We start from the raw sequence: 15,126 nt of genomic DNA, 5'->3' as shown, positions 1-15,126 counted from the left end.
ATAATTTAAAAAACTGAACCGATAGGCTTGACCAGTTGTTTTGGTGCCCTATACAGAGGTTCCCTAAAGAGTCAGGTCTCCTGACTTTCTCCAAATCATGGACCACGGGGTGTGTGCATTTGAAAAGTTATGTATAAATCACTTCTTGGTCTTTTGGCTAAGATCAAGTGCGAAAAGTTATGTATAAATTTAATAAAATCTACACATTAAAATCAACAGTCGTGTTCACATTTTATTTTATTATTTTTTTAAGATTTATTTATTTATTCATGAGAGACAGAGAGAGAGAGAGAGAGAGAGAGAGAAAGAAAAAGAGGCAGAGACACAGGCAGAGGGAGAAGCAGGCTCCTTGCAGGGAGCCCAATTCGGGACTCGATCCTGGATCCTGGGATTACGCCCTGAGCCTAAGGCAGATGCTCAACCATTGAGGCACCCAGGTATCCCATGTTCACATTTTAAAGGTGCCTTTGATTATACTTATGGTTACTAGTTTTTGGTGAAAATTCCCTCCACCCAATCTAAAATTTGTTTCCTAAGTTTGAAGCTTTTATATTGTCTTTTCTCCAAAGTAAGGAACCTTTGAACTTAGTCTGATAAGTCCAAATTTCAAATTTTGTGCAAATGAAAATTTCATTTTCTCTCCTATGTGGTTCACAGTTTCGGAAATGTTCTTCGAAACTTAAAAAAGAAAACCTTATGTATGTCTCACCCAAAATGTAGGATGACTCACGGTCAGCATTTTGTAGTAGCTAATGCTTAACCTTGGCTTTTTCTTGCACTTAAGGGGGAAAAAGAAAAAGAAAAAAGTATATTCAGAACATAAAATCTTTGTATCAGTATAGAATTAAAGTGATTATCTCCAGGGAATATTAAGATGAAAATGTGATGTGAAAACAGATAATCCACCTTTTAATTATTTCAATATTGTTTGAAATGAGAACATATTATTTTTATAATATATACTTATAACTTTTAATTATTATTAGGTTTTTAACTTCATTATTTCATATTTATATAAAATTAAACAGAATTCTGTGACAAATTCCCATATAGCCATTACTCAGCTTCCATAATCATCAACTCATTGACAATCTTATTTTATAGATATTCTTCCTACCTCTGGGAACAAGGTTATGCCTGGAAACAAAATCCAGATACAACATTTCAACTATAGATATTTCAATATATATTTCTAAAAGATTATACCAGTTATCATATCTCAAACATTTTACAATAATTCCTTAATATCTATTCAATGTTCAAATGTCCTCATAAAAGGCATAAACAGCTTTTTTTAGAGTTTATTTAAGTTAGGATACAAATAAGGTCACAGGTTGTGATAGGTGACACATCTTTTAAGTCTCTTTTAATCTTTAGTTTACTATTTCTTTCCCTTATCGCTGAACTGTATTTGTTTTTAAAAAATGTTTTCTAGGGGTGCCTGAGTGGCTCAGTCCGTTAAGCTACCGACTCCTGATTTGGGCTCAGGTCTCTATCACAGGATCGTGAGATCAAGCCCTGCATCAGGCTCTGTACTGAGCATGGAGCCTGCTCAAGATTCTCTCTCTTCCTCTGCCCCTCCGCCACCACTAGCTTCTGGGGTTTTCTACATCTGACATTTTGCTGATTGCATCTCTGAGATCTGTTCGAACATATTCCTGGGCTCTTGTATTTTTTTTTTTTTAATTGGCAGCTGATAGCTGGATCTATTCTAGGGGTTTGGTCACATTCAGGTTATTTTTCTCAAAGCCAAAATAGTGATAGTTTAATATCCCTTTTTGTGATGTCAGCAGCCAGTGAAGCTTGTGCCTAGATTTTTACTTTATCCAAGGCAGCAAAATAATGATACTCTCATTTTATTATCCCTTCTATTTATTATCTAGGATATTTCTATAAAGGAAGAAAAAAAACCCTTCTCATCTGGTACTTAATTACCAGTGGTATCATTTCCTAGGAAAAACAAGATGGTTTGGTTCTATCCCCCCATTTATTATTTTTCAAAACAATGAGTTGGTTCTAGTGGTAACTAATTCATTTTTTTTTCTTGGATCATTTGACAAACTTTTGGAATTAAACACATTTGAAATGTTACACACAATTACCATTATTATCCTTATTGACCCTAAAATTTGCCCATCTCTAGCCAGTGAGAATCTCTTCAAGGTAGTTCCTGAGTCCTTTGGTTATGACCTAGGTGTTCTTTTTTTGTTTTGTTTTGTTTTTTTAAGATTTATTATTTATTTGAGAAAGATCAGGGGGAGGGGCTGAGGGAAAGAGAAGGGAACCTCAGCAGATCCTTGCCTAGCATGGAGCCCGTGCAGGGCTGCATCCCAAGACCCTGAGATCATGACCAGAGCTGAAATCAAGAGTTGGCCACTCAACTAACTGAGCACCCAGGTGCCCTGACCCTCATGTTCTTTTTTTTTTTTTTTTTGTAAATATTTTATTTATTCATTCATGAGAGACACAGAGAGAGAGGCAGAGACAGGCAGAGGGAGAAGCAGGCTCCACACAGGAAGCCCGACACGGGACTCCATCCTGGGACTCAGGATCACACCCCGAGCCAAAGGCAGCCCAACAGCTGAGCCACCTAGGCCCTCATGTTCTTTTGATAGCTTTCTTGTATATATGTTTCTTGCATATTCTTTCCTCAGACCTGGTGTCCACCACTTCTCTAAGGATCCAGGTTCCATTTAGTGGGAAATATCTGGAATGAAATGATGTTTTTAGTTGGATGAATACTTTGATCCAATCATCTTTCAGCAACCCCTGAGGATTGGGATTAAAACACAAGATTTGGAATAAAAAAAGACTAGGGTTTGAATATCAACACTTACCACCTTGGTGATCTTGGAAAATTTACAGGGTTCTAATGTGTAGTAAGACAGCAAAGCAGCACAGGCCAGAAGCACAGCAGCACCGGTATTCTCTCCTGAAGACACGCCACCGAAAAGGATGGACCTGAGAGCTGTTCTCAGAGACTAGTCCCAGAAATTTTTGGGATGGGTAGACATAGATTCTGTCCACAGGCAGGGAAAGGAGGAGGGCCTAGAGTCACAAATGGGTACCAGGTTTGGGGAAAAATGTTTTAGTTCTGCCCTTATCCCCCTATTGCCCTAGGCAGATTTCCCCCTTCCTTTTGGTACTTACTGCAGGGGCAACAATATCAGAGTTTAGGCCAGAAGCAGTGGGTAACTGCAAGGCAGTGCTCTGACCTGGTATGGTTATGAGCAGAAGACCATAAGTATAGCCGGTCGGACCAGTCCCTGGGAATCACCCACACACACACACACACACACACACATACACACAGCCTTGCTCTTGCACTCCTGTGGGCATCTGCTTATAACAGACAGACTGCCTTCAAAAAAGATTATTCAGGGATCCCTGGGTGGCTCAGCGGTCTAGCGCCTGCCTTCGGCCCAGGGCGTGATCCTGGAGTCCCAGGATCGAGTCTCATGTTGGTCTCTCTGCATGGATCCTGCTTCTCCCTCTGCCTGTGTCTCTGTCTCTCTCTCTCTCTCTCTGTGTGTGTGTGTGTGTCTCTCCTGAATAAATAAATAAAATCTTTGAAAAAAAAAAAAAAGATTATTCAGATGTCCCCTGGAGACCAGGTGAGGACAATACCATGTCTCCCACAAAGGCCCGTGACAACAATTATACACTCCAATTCACCTGGAGAAGCACGATCTTGCTAGACGTCTGCCCCTGTCCATGGGTGCATTTTACCGATCAGGGCAGCTAAATGCCCTGAAGGGTCAAGGATGAGCTCAGAGGGCAGATTCTGAGAACTCTAAGTCTGGAGAACGTCAAGCTGAACAACCTATACCAGAGAAAGCAGAACTCATGGAGAACAGAAAAAGAAATTAAAGCCAGTGTGATAAATATACTTGAAAAGATGAGAGAATTTCCTGGGAACAGAAAGTGAAAATAAGCAGTTGAATAAAAGAATTAGAATCATTAAGAATGAATGCTTCCAGGGAATGACAGTACTGCACAATATCATTTACTTGTGGAATCTAAAATAAAATAAAATAAACTCTTAGAAACAGAGAGTAAAATATTGGTTGCCAGGGGCCCGGAGCTGAGAAAACAGGGAGAGTTTGGTAAAAGGGTGCAAAGTTTCAGTTATGAGATGAATACAGCTTGAGGCTCTAATGTATAAAACAGTGACAGTAGTTGATAACGCTGTTTTGTATAATTGGAATCTGCTGAGAGTAGAACTTAAAATGTTCTTATGTGCACAAAAAGTAAATGTGTGAGACGACAGATGTTAGCTGGATGCACATTTGTATCAGATCATCACACTGTACCCTCGAAATATCTTACAATTTTACTTGTCAATTATACCTTGAGAAAGCTGAAAAAATAAAGCGAAACTTAAAAAAACATTTAAAGAATCCTATAGTTCTGGAATAAAGGATTCAATGGATTGTTCAAATAATGAAAGTATCTGGTAAATATGTGAGCTGGGGAAGTTGGTCACAGAGTTTTCCCAGGAGGCATCAGGGAAAGATAGGGTCGAGAATGGAAAAGAAAGAGAAAAGAAATTTGGGTAATCAGACAAGTGCCCAAGTCCATTTGTTAGGGACACCAAAAGAACGAAAGGAAATGGGAGGAGGCCAACAGTTCAAGCAATAATGACCAAGAATTTCCTAATGTCACACGGCTTGTGAATGGCAAAGCCAGGAGGTCAGCCCAGGCAAGCTAGCTGGACTACATACCCCGCCTTGGATCTACTACATCAGATGCCAGTGTGGAGGAGGAGGAGAATGAGGTTAGGAATAGGGCATAGAGAGGGGACAACTACAAAATAAGTGGAAGAGAACCAGCGCGTGAATCGAGGGAGGCAGTGCGACAGGCGCGGGGGATAAGTCTAGATGTCTCAACATAATGCGACTTAGGTCTTTAAAAATAAACACTGAAACCCCCAAAACTCAGAAACCACAATCTAAAAATAACAACAAAAACAGACAAGTCACTTCCTCTCCATACTCCTCATTTTCTTCATCTATAAATGGCAGATGGTAACCCCTACCTCCTGTGTTGTCGTAATAAAGATTAAATCATATGACAGGTAAGATTCTAAGCATAGGAAAATAACTGCACATACTTATGTAAAAATAATTGTTTACTTACTTAAAAATTCAATAATTGTTGAGGATTTTCTATGCACCAGGCAGTGGAATACAAAACACACAAAAATCTTGAAAGTGATGGATTTCCTGGGGTAGAAGGTGGGTGGTGGGAGGGGGGAGAAAGGCAATAAATAAATATTAATAGATCATATGATGCGAGGCAGTGTGAGTGCCACTGATGAAATTAGAACAGGGTGAAGGAATAGAGAATGGGGTGGTGAAGAGGTACTATTTTGACAGGATGACTGGGAAAGGTCTATGTGAGGAATGAAGTGAGTGAACAAGCCAGGAAACGTCTGGAGGAGTAGATTCTTGGGGGGAGGTGGTGGGGGATGGACAACCAGTGCAAAGATCCTGAGGTAGGAGAGTACTCGCCATGTTCATGTTCACGGAACAGCAGAATGCCAGTGTCTTGCGTGGGAGCAGAGTGAGCCAGGGAAGAGTAGTGGGAAGTTAGATCAGAGAGGTAGCCAATGGCTAGCTCATTTGGATCTTCATCCGTTGCTAAAAATTCAGCTTCTCTTTCACCATTTGAAAACTTGGTCTTTGTGTACTCTGCTAAATCAGGGGTGCCAACCGTGGAGGGAAGCCCAGCTCGTGCCTCTCTTATGTTAGTAAATTCTTTCCAGCCCCTACAAATGAGTATGTTAGAAGACACCTCTGCCTTCTAGTTGAGCAGAAGACACCTCAAAATTGAGCTTCCTAGGCAATTGCCTTCTGCCTGCTGGCCACAGGAAGTATCTTTTGATCCACAGTGGTCATTCCAAACCAGTCCTCTAACTGCCCTTGTCCAGATCCATGGGAATTACTCAGAAATGTTTGAAGTCCCAGAGCCAGGCACACTCTGAGTCACCCCTTAGTCTAGGGGAGGCGGCCAGAAAGCAGCCAGGTCTTAGGAGAGGTTTTGATTTAGTGCTGTTGGATTCTCTTACACAGCCCTGTCCATACACACAGGTAACCCTATCTCACCCCTGCAGGCTGGGGTGCCCATGTTCTTTAGAAAGGCATCCTAAACATGACCTGATCCTTCCCTCCCCCAACGAAGGTTGTTCCTTTTCGCTAATCACAGCCGAAGATTCCTTTCATGTCCCATACCTCTCGGAGGGGTGCTCTGGCTACAGCTGCCGATGTCCGAAACAAATGCACCCTGTTCTTGTTTTACTTTCCAGTCATTTCTGGATTTGTACTCTGTCCAGAAGGCTGTCCATTTTTCACCTCTCTCAATCTGCTAGAGCAGTTTGCTTTATTACTTGCCCACAACTTCATCTGGGTGTTTAAATTACATTTAAACAATATGCCCAACACTAAGGAGATGAGAGGGCGGGGAATAAACTAATGAATTGCCACCTATGGGGCTTTATTTAAATTTGTCATTTAGGACTCCCAGAAGGAGAAGACTCAGTGGCCCATAAGAGGGTAGCCCATCTTTCTCCCATTGGATACAGTTTCGGAGGTTTTGGGCAGCTAGAAATACTGGCAAACATAGACAATGTCAGAAAAAGAGCCATATCTGGGCTGGCCCCTGTATGCCAAACACCATAATTATGAGAAGGTCAAGATAGACCTCCTAACTCCAAATATTTTTCTTCTGAGGTTGGTGGGAAAGGACTAGAAAATGTGTATAATGAAGAGGGGAGTCTATTGACTTTTTTACTCAGAAATGTCCTGGCTGACTTGACTTCCTATAATAGTGTGCCTAACCAACACTTTCTTTATCTGCTGTCAACAATAATTTTAAGATTGCTCTCAGGATTTTTGCATCCCAGTTATTCTTAGCAACCTGGCACCTATTCCCACTATCATGCCACTAAATGGCAACAGGCAGCTATTTCGGAGAAGATTAAATGAGGATAATTATAGCTATCATGTACCTGCCCTCATGCAGCTCAGGAAGGGTGTTGATGGCTCCTTGGCCAGCCATGGCAAATTCTATAGCTGTGTACCTTCCTAAGAGCTGGGCCAGGTAGGGATATACACAGGATGGAAAACCATTCAGCTTAGTTCATGGATGGGAGATGCATAACTTAGAATTTAGGGTATTTATGACCTTTGGAGATTGCTGTCATGAACAGAGGTGACTCCACACTCCCAGAAAGTGTGACCTCATGTCAGTCAAAAGCAGCCTCTTGTGTGCTAGAAGGACCACGGATCCAACTTGCCACTTTCTGGACCCCATGCAACTAGGAGCCAATGAAAGAAACAGTAGCAAGATATTAAGGTGTTTTGAGAGGATCTGTTGTCTGATCTAACAGCAGCTTCCCTTCCCCTTTTGCTGTGCATGCTCAGGTAAATGTGGGAAAAGAACGATTTGAGAAAATTGGGAGACATGGCCTTTGTATATGTGTCTTCTCATTAGCACAATTTATAATCAGCCAGGTAGAGCTGTCTCCTGGTAAACCACTGTCATGGGAACTTAGAACACACCCGATTTCCCCTGTTTTTACTATCCTATCCAATTTTGGCCACCTTCTAACTCTAGTCCTGACGTACGGTGGTACTTGATAAACTTTGCAGCAACATGATGGATGAAAATGAACGTGAACTTTAGAATGAGAAATGAGAAAGCTGTGAATCTTGGCTCTACGATTCACTTAGGCACCTACTATCTTCGTTACATGTCTGAGTATAAAGTACATAATGTTGTGAGGTCTCAATTTATTTTGCAGTGAAGCAACAACAAACACTAACCTAAGTGCATTAGCCTGCCCAGGCCACCATAACAACATACTACAGACTGTGGAGCTTAAACAATAAATGCTGATTTTCTCACAATTCTGGAGGCTGGACACCCAAGGTGAAGGCGCCTTTATTTTTATTTTATTTTATTTTATTTTATTATTTTATTTTATTTTTTTATGATAGTCACAGAGAGAGAGAGAGAGAGAGAGAGGCAGAGACATAGGCAGAGGGAGAAGCAGGCTCCATGTACCGGTAGCCCGACGTGGAATTCGATCCCAGGTCTCCAGGATCGCGCCCTGGGCCAAAGGCAGGCGCTAAACCGCTGCGCCACCCAGGGATCCCTGAAGGCGCCTTTAGGGTTAATTTCTGGTGAGACCTCTCTCCTTTCTCTCTTTCTTGCTATGTCCTCACATGGCCCTTCCTCTGTGCACACATAGAGAGAGGAGCTCTGGTGTGTCTTCCTCCTGTTAGAAGGATACTGGTCCTATTGGATTAGGGCCTCACCCTCATGATCTCATTTAACCTTAAATATTTCCATAAAGGTCTTATTTACAAATATGGGGGTTAGGACTTCAACATATGAATTTTGGAGGAACACAGTCAGTTTATAACACTCAAATGCTGTCCCCAGGATTGCTTCAAATTATATATACACAGGACCTAATCTCCTTCCTAGAGCACCACAAGTGGATATTGGTTCCCTTACCTTCCACCCGAGGTCATTTCCCTCCCTAGTGGGTCACTTTCATCTCTCCACATGAGAAGCCAGGTTTGGTCCTTTGCATAGATGGTGGAGATAGTTATAGAGTGAACAGAGGGATTCCTAAGACTTCAGTTTGGTAAAAATTTCTCCTTTCCCTTTCTGGCGTGGTTTCACTGTTGTGTCCCCCACCCCAGCGCCTTCCGGCCACTCTCTCCTTTCTGGGAACTGTCCTTCCCACGCAAAGGGCTGAGTCCAGCCACAGCAGTCTGTTCCTTCTCCAAGACTCTTGGTTGACAACTCAAGCCGCGTTCTTTCTCTTAAGCATTTGGATTTGAGATTTAATTCCTGCTGAAGGGGAGAAAAACAGTCTGCAGAGCTGGAATGGGGTTGATGATAATAATATTGATAGGTAATATACTAAGAGCTCTGTGTGTATCAGGTACTGTTCTAATTTAATCATTACTACAACTCTACAAAGTAGACATGTTCATTATTTCCCCCTTTCTTTTTTACATCATTCTCCTTTTTGAGGAAATTCAGGTGAGAGTTATTCGCCCAGGGTTACATAGTTATTAAGCCTGGATACCTGCAAAGGTGGAGGATAGTATCCTCAGACAGAGGGAGAGTAGCAGAGTACCCTCATGGTTCTTTGGTCCCACCCTTCTTTCTCTGGATTCCAAGACATGTTTCAGTATCCTGCCAATATATTCCTTTTTGGCTTGGACAATCTGAAGTGGGTTTTTGTTCTTACACTTAAGGAACTTATACTGAGACAGTTGACCTTGCCTACCAGGTCTGTTATATTCAACATGAGAGTATGTTTTACCACATGTAAATGACTATGGAAAATGTAAAAATTTTTTAAATGACTCTATTCTATCATAAAGTTTAAAATCGTTTAAATAAAAATGAAGAAGCTCTCCTAGAAGAGATTACAAGAGCAGTAAGATCCTCCTTTTCCAGATAACATGATTTTAGGCAATAAGGATTGGGTCAGCTCATTAGCAGTGCGCCGAGCAGAGAATGCAGTGATTTGATGCATGTGTACATATTCCCAGTGTGTAGGGAGATAAGCTGTGTGGTTCACATCAAGCCTGGAAAAGCTAGAAGGCAATATTAGGGCTGGGGGAAGTGGGGAAAGTCAGTAAGCTGAGCCATGTGGATATGAGCAGGAAGCTGTACCATTAAAATATGATTCAAAGGGTGTTTGCAACCCAGTGAAATTTAGTAGAGAAGTGAATACACTGAAATTGGTAAGATCCTGAATAGTGCCTAGGTTTTCTTTTAAAACTTGCTGAAAGTACAAATTATGCATGTGAATTACTCTTTCTAGAATGTACTTGATTAATATATACTGCTGCTGTATAGACTTATTTTTTTATTTTTATTTTTTTAAATTTTTATTTATTTATGATAGTCACAGAGAGAGAAAGAGAGAGAGAGAGAGAGGGGCAGAGACACAGGCAGAGGGAGAAGCAGGCTCCATGCACCGGGAGCCCGATGTGGGATTCAATTCCAGGTCTCCAGGATCGCGCCCTGGGCCAAAGGCAGGCGCCAAACCGCTGCGCCACCCAGGGATCCCCTGCTGTATAGACTTTTTAAAGAGTTGACTGAATCTTGTGCGTTTTCATTGGAAAAACTATTGATCTGCCTAGAGTGAATGTCCAGAGAGCTAACTGATATCATGGCCCACGTGGTCAACTGTAGTTGCCAGAGGAACTGGTAAAGCATCTCAGGAGGACATAGTCATCTTTCTCCTCCCAGCCTGAATAAAATACAACATAAAAATGTTTGACATTCTTTCCAGAAGGAAGTAACAAGGACATAATTCACTTGTGGCTTAGGTTGACAGGCATGGAAATCGGGGCCCTTTCTCCTTTGGCTCAGGTCAGGGAGTAGTCAGTCCCTTTGGGAGGCAGAGAGCCTTCTGCTGAGAAGTGGGTAGAGGAAAGAGAAATAAAATGGAGAGGAAATGACCACAAGGCTCAGTGACCAGAGGGGAGGGCACAACTAGAATGAGAGCATGAGATATTAGGACAGATGAACCAGAGATGGTATGTGACATACACACTATGGAGAGCCTCCAAAAGAGCCTGGAGAGCAAATCCAAGCAAAGTCCTGCACATTCATCTAATTTATTTTTTTTTAGATTTTATTTATTTATTCGAGAGAGAGAGAGAGAGTGAGAGAAAGAGAAAGAGAAAGAGAAAGAGAAAGAGGTAGAGACACAGGCAGAGGGAGAAGCAGGCTCCATGCAGGGAGCCCGATGTGGGACTCGATCCCAGGTCTCCAGGATCCTGCCCTGGGCCGAAGGCGGTGCTAAGCCACTGAGCTGCTCCAACGTTCATCTAATCTATGCCTCCACAAAAGTCTCTATTTTACCAATATTTGAACAGAATGTGACTTACTGGCTTACTCAACGTGGGGAAAGGCTGCGATGGGGCCCCTTCTCCCCGCCAAACGAAAAGCCTCAAAGATGCAAGAGGAGGGAAGTCAGAAATGATTCTTCCAAAGCAGGTACCATGAAACTATTTCTAAAGGGAGAACTCCTAATACCACGGTCACCACATTGTACAACTCCAGAGGATGCCATTCACACTCCAGACGATTTTAGCACATGGAGTGGCGTTGTGTACTTGTATGTGGCCATACACAATAGCTCTGCAGAATCGTGTAGCTTGAAAAAAATCACCAGATAACAAGAAGTTCCTATAGTGGTCAATTTACTAATTTGTTTTTCATTCATAAGGAGCTCTGAATGCATACTACCATAAAAACACTCTTAAATGTGGATCTTCCAAAGTGTTCTCTTCCTTTCCTTCTCTGCTTAATATATTTTTGTAGGTATTAATGATCTAGGCTTATTTCATTACATATTTGCTGTTAAGTCAGTGGTTCTGAATTGGAGGGAGTCAGTATAACAAAATTACTTGGGAAATGTCTTCAAAATATACCTGCCCAGTACATCAACAGAAGAATGGAGAGCAAAATCTGATATGTATGCACACACATACACACACACTCTGTAATTCCATTTATATGAAGTTTGAGAACTAGCAAAACTACTCCACGGTGGAGAGCTGATATGGACTTAAAAGTCACAGGAGGGAAATTTTTGTGCTGATGGACATTTTCTGTATCTTAAATTGGGTGGTGGTCATATGGATGCATGTATATGAAAGAAAAATCATCAAGTTCTGTGTACATTTAAGACTGTGCTTTTGATTGAATGTGAATTATGTGTCAATAAAATACTGTCTAAAAACATGACAGATAGATGCATAGATACACCAACCCAAGCCTCCACCCTAGACTGAGGGAATAAGATAAATAAGATAGAGAGCAGGCGATACAGAGACCGTGTGTATTTTTAAAAAGCTCCCCATTATTCTTTCCCATGATTACTGTAAGCTTCCAAATATTCCTTTGGGAATTGGAATTAGACTCAGGATAAAAACAAATACATAATATATATGACTTCAACATTTGGAGAAGGTCCCTTGAGATCATCAGTTTTCCTAAAAGTCTGCTTACTTTCCAGTTTGCTTTGATTGGGGATTTTGTTTTTGTTTTCCTTTCAAGTGACTTCTGAAGGTATAATATTAATAAATTAATGTGAGGAATATATTGAAGGTGGGAGGAATTCATGAAGGCCCATGAGATCCTGTCTGTATTTATAGTTTGAATCAGGCTTAGAACAGTTTGAAATATTTTGGGAGATATGTAATATTGACAAGTTCCTAAAACTGCAAAGTTTTAAAGTAAATCTGTAGTGACATATGTGTTTGGGACCTGGGTCATCAACCATCTCGTTCACTCTGATGCATATTAAGGAGACTTGAGTGTGATGTAGACTTAGGACAATTTTTTTTTTTTTGAAAGTAGGTTGTGACTACTAGCTTTTACGTATGTATTTAGAGAATGAAAGGCTTTTTTTCACTTCACATCCAACGTCTTATTTAAAAAATACTTATTTGTAGCATGACTTTTTTGTGGTATCTTCTAAGACAGAGAAATGTGTCTGGTCAGATGTACTTTATGGGCTTTTAAATTGATAACGTGTGTGGTTTTTTAAAAGTTAGAAGTAGAATTATTAAAACGAGGCCACAGACTTAGTGCTAAATCTTGGGGTGTGTGTTTTGTTTGGGCCATGGACTGCTCAGCAACATTCCCAACATTCATTTTGATTCCAAAGGCAGCGTGAAAACAGTCCTCACCCCAAGACATCCTGGCCTTATCACTTAGCTTCCTTCACAGGCATGCCATCTGCCTGGAGGAGTATACACATTCATTCAAGTTCAGACCCGGGAAAGACCTCAGAGATGAAGTAACTCAACCAAACTCTGACCTCCATGTCACACTCCACTTAAAAAATAAACTTAGGCCTAGGGGTGAAGTGGCTTGTTCAGGGTCACATGGCTGGTCAGAGGCAGAACCAGAATTGTATGTCTACGTGCAACCTTTGCTCTTCTACACCACAACTGTCACGGCATGCTGTGCTCACAGTTTGGCATCACAGAGTGACAATACACAAATGCCGCATCTTTTCCTCTAAGACCCCATGCGGCCCCCTCATCTGTATTCCTTTGAAAGCCTGCAGGTATTTCCTTTTTATAATTTTAATCCTATTTTGGTCAAATTTTGATGAATGTAAGAGCCTGAGTTCTGGGGCCAGACTAGGGTCCATCATCATGTTTCACGAGTTGTGGGGACCCTTGGTGAGACAGGTGAATTTTTCACTCCTCACTTTTCTCACCTAGGAAATGGAGGAATAATGCAGGTGCACATAAAAAAAAAAAAAAAAAAAGTGCTTTTTGTGCTTCCTGGAGCCAGTAAAGCATTCGGAAACTTTCTTTGGAAATCCAGCAAGTTCATAGTGAAGCTATCCAGCTATGTCCCTGAAAGTTTGAGAATTTTTAATTCTCTGCAGTCTTTTCCTTCCATCCCTGTGGGGGCCTTCTCGACTTCTTTATTGTTCTGGAGGTTTGCAAATGCTCCGAGAAGTCAAGAGTCACACAAATTGGTCCACGAAGGGCACAACAGGTTTTGCTTTTTGATGTTTCCAGTTCTCTTCCCCAAGAAATCCGGATTTTTTTTTTTTTTTTTAAATGAGTTGTGGGGCACTGACAACTTGGGACATCTTCTGTGACAACGACTTCAAGGACCTTTTTCAGGCTAAGAGAGGTTGAAAGAACTGGGTTGCGAGTCTTCGTTAAGATGACAGGTCTCCAAGACCTGTTTTTGGCAACGCAAAGGACCACGGAGAAATGGAAACTACTAGGGAAATGATTTTACAGCTGCAGAAGGCAAGGCTTCCAGGAGCTGGGATACCTCCTCGGTCACCCCCTGGGTCACAGGCACGGCGGGTCCTAAACCCAGGTTCCCTCTCCGGGGCCGCGTGCTTTCTCTGGCAAGCAGCTGTGTCGCCCTAAAACCCAGCTCTGAAAGTGCTAAGGAAGGCCCCCCGCCCCCCCCCCCCCCAGCGCCCACCCAGGCAGGGGAGACGACCTCTTCCAGGTCCCAGCTCTAAGAAACTGCTCCTGCGAGTGAGGGCGCTGCGGGGGGGGGGTGGGGGGGTGGGGGGGTGGGGGTCGAGACCCCAGATCCAGGACGCAGAGACTCCTGGTGTCCTGGACGGAGCGCCCTGGGAATCCCTGCTCCGTGTCCCGGTCTGTCCCTCCCCAGCCCCCTGCAGTGGCGGCCCGGGGACGTCGAGCTCGGAGGGTTCCCCCCAATGGGACGCACTGTCCTTGCTCACGGTCGGAGCGCGCAAGCCGCGGCCTCTGCCCCGCCCCTGCGGTTCTGGAAGGTCTAAGGGGGATTTCTTTTTTTTTTTTTCCCCTTCCCTTCCCTTCCCGCCCCCGTCCAGGTCCGGGTCCCGGTCCCCGCCCCCACCCCGCCCCCGCCGGGAGCGGCGCTAGGCAGTGCCGGCCGCGGGCGCTTGTCCTCCTCCGCTCCCGCGTCCCGGGCTCCCGGGAGTGTCACCCGTCCTCCCTCCCCAGCCGTCACCTTTCAACAGTTTCCCCAAAGCCACCGCACCGCCGGCGCGCGGCTGCTCCCGGGCCTGCACGGGGAGCTCCTGCCGCCCGGCATTCCTCGGATTCCAGCGCCGTGACGTCCCCGCGGCCGGCGCGCCTGCAGCCCGGGAGCCCCGGCTCCGAGTTTCGGCGCTGCCCCGCGCCCCACGCCCGGCGCCCCGCGCCCCCCGCGCCCACCGCCCGGCGCCCCGCGCCCCGCCGCGCGCGCGCCTCCCGGGCGCATTCCTGCCCGCGCTTCCCCCCCCCGCGCCCCGCCCCCGCCTCCGCCGCCCCGCCCGGCCCGGCCCGGCCCGGGGTGGAGGGTGGGGGGCGGGGGGAGCCGCGGCCGCCGGCGCCTGCTCCGTCCCCTCCCACCGCACGGCCCCTTCCTCCCTCCCCTGCCGGCCGCTCGCATTTCCTGCCGCCCGGGCTCCCGCGGCCCCGGAAAGTTCTGCCCAACTTTTTCTCCGCCGGACGAGCGGGCGCCGCGGGGCGCGGGCCGGGGCAGGTTGCCGCGCTCGCCCTCGCTCGGCCCGGCGGGGTCCCCGGGGAGCAGCCGAGTCCCGGGCGGCGACGGGCGGCCCTCCCC

General features: G+C 44.4%; 1 long non-coding RNA gene across 1 annotated transcript; it reads right to left on the bottom strand.

The window, feature by feature from the left end:
• Positions 1 to 235: 235 nt before the first annotated feature.
• On the bottom strand, positions 236 to 14,683 carry LOC118355343 (uncharacterized). The gene is made up of 3 exons (XR_004817666.2): positions 14,530 to 14,683; positions 2,838 to 3,019; positions 236 to 2,707 (listed from the first exon to the last, which is right to left on the bottom strand). It is a non-coding gene; the product is annotated as an uncharacterized LOC118355343 (long non-coding RNA).
• Positions 14,684 to 15,126: the final 443 nt, after the last annotated feature.

This window comes from Canis lupus, chromosome 7 (genome assembly GCF_003254725.2).
Source record: "Canis lupus dingo isolate Sandy chromosome 7, ASM325472v2, whole genome shotgun sequence".
Classification (NCBI taxonomy): domain Eukaryota; kingdom Metazoa; phylum Chordata; class Mammalia; order Carnivora; family Canidae; genus Canis; species Canis lupus.
This window is presented reverse-complemented; position numbering and strand designations above follow the sequence as displayed.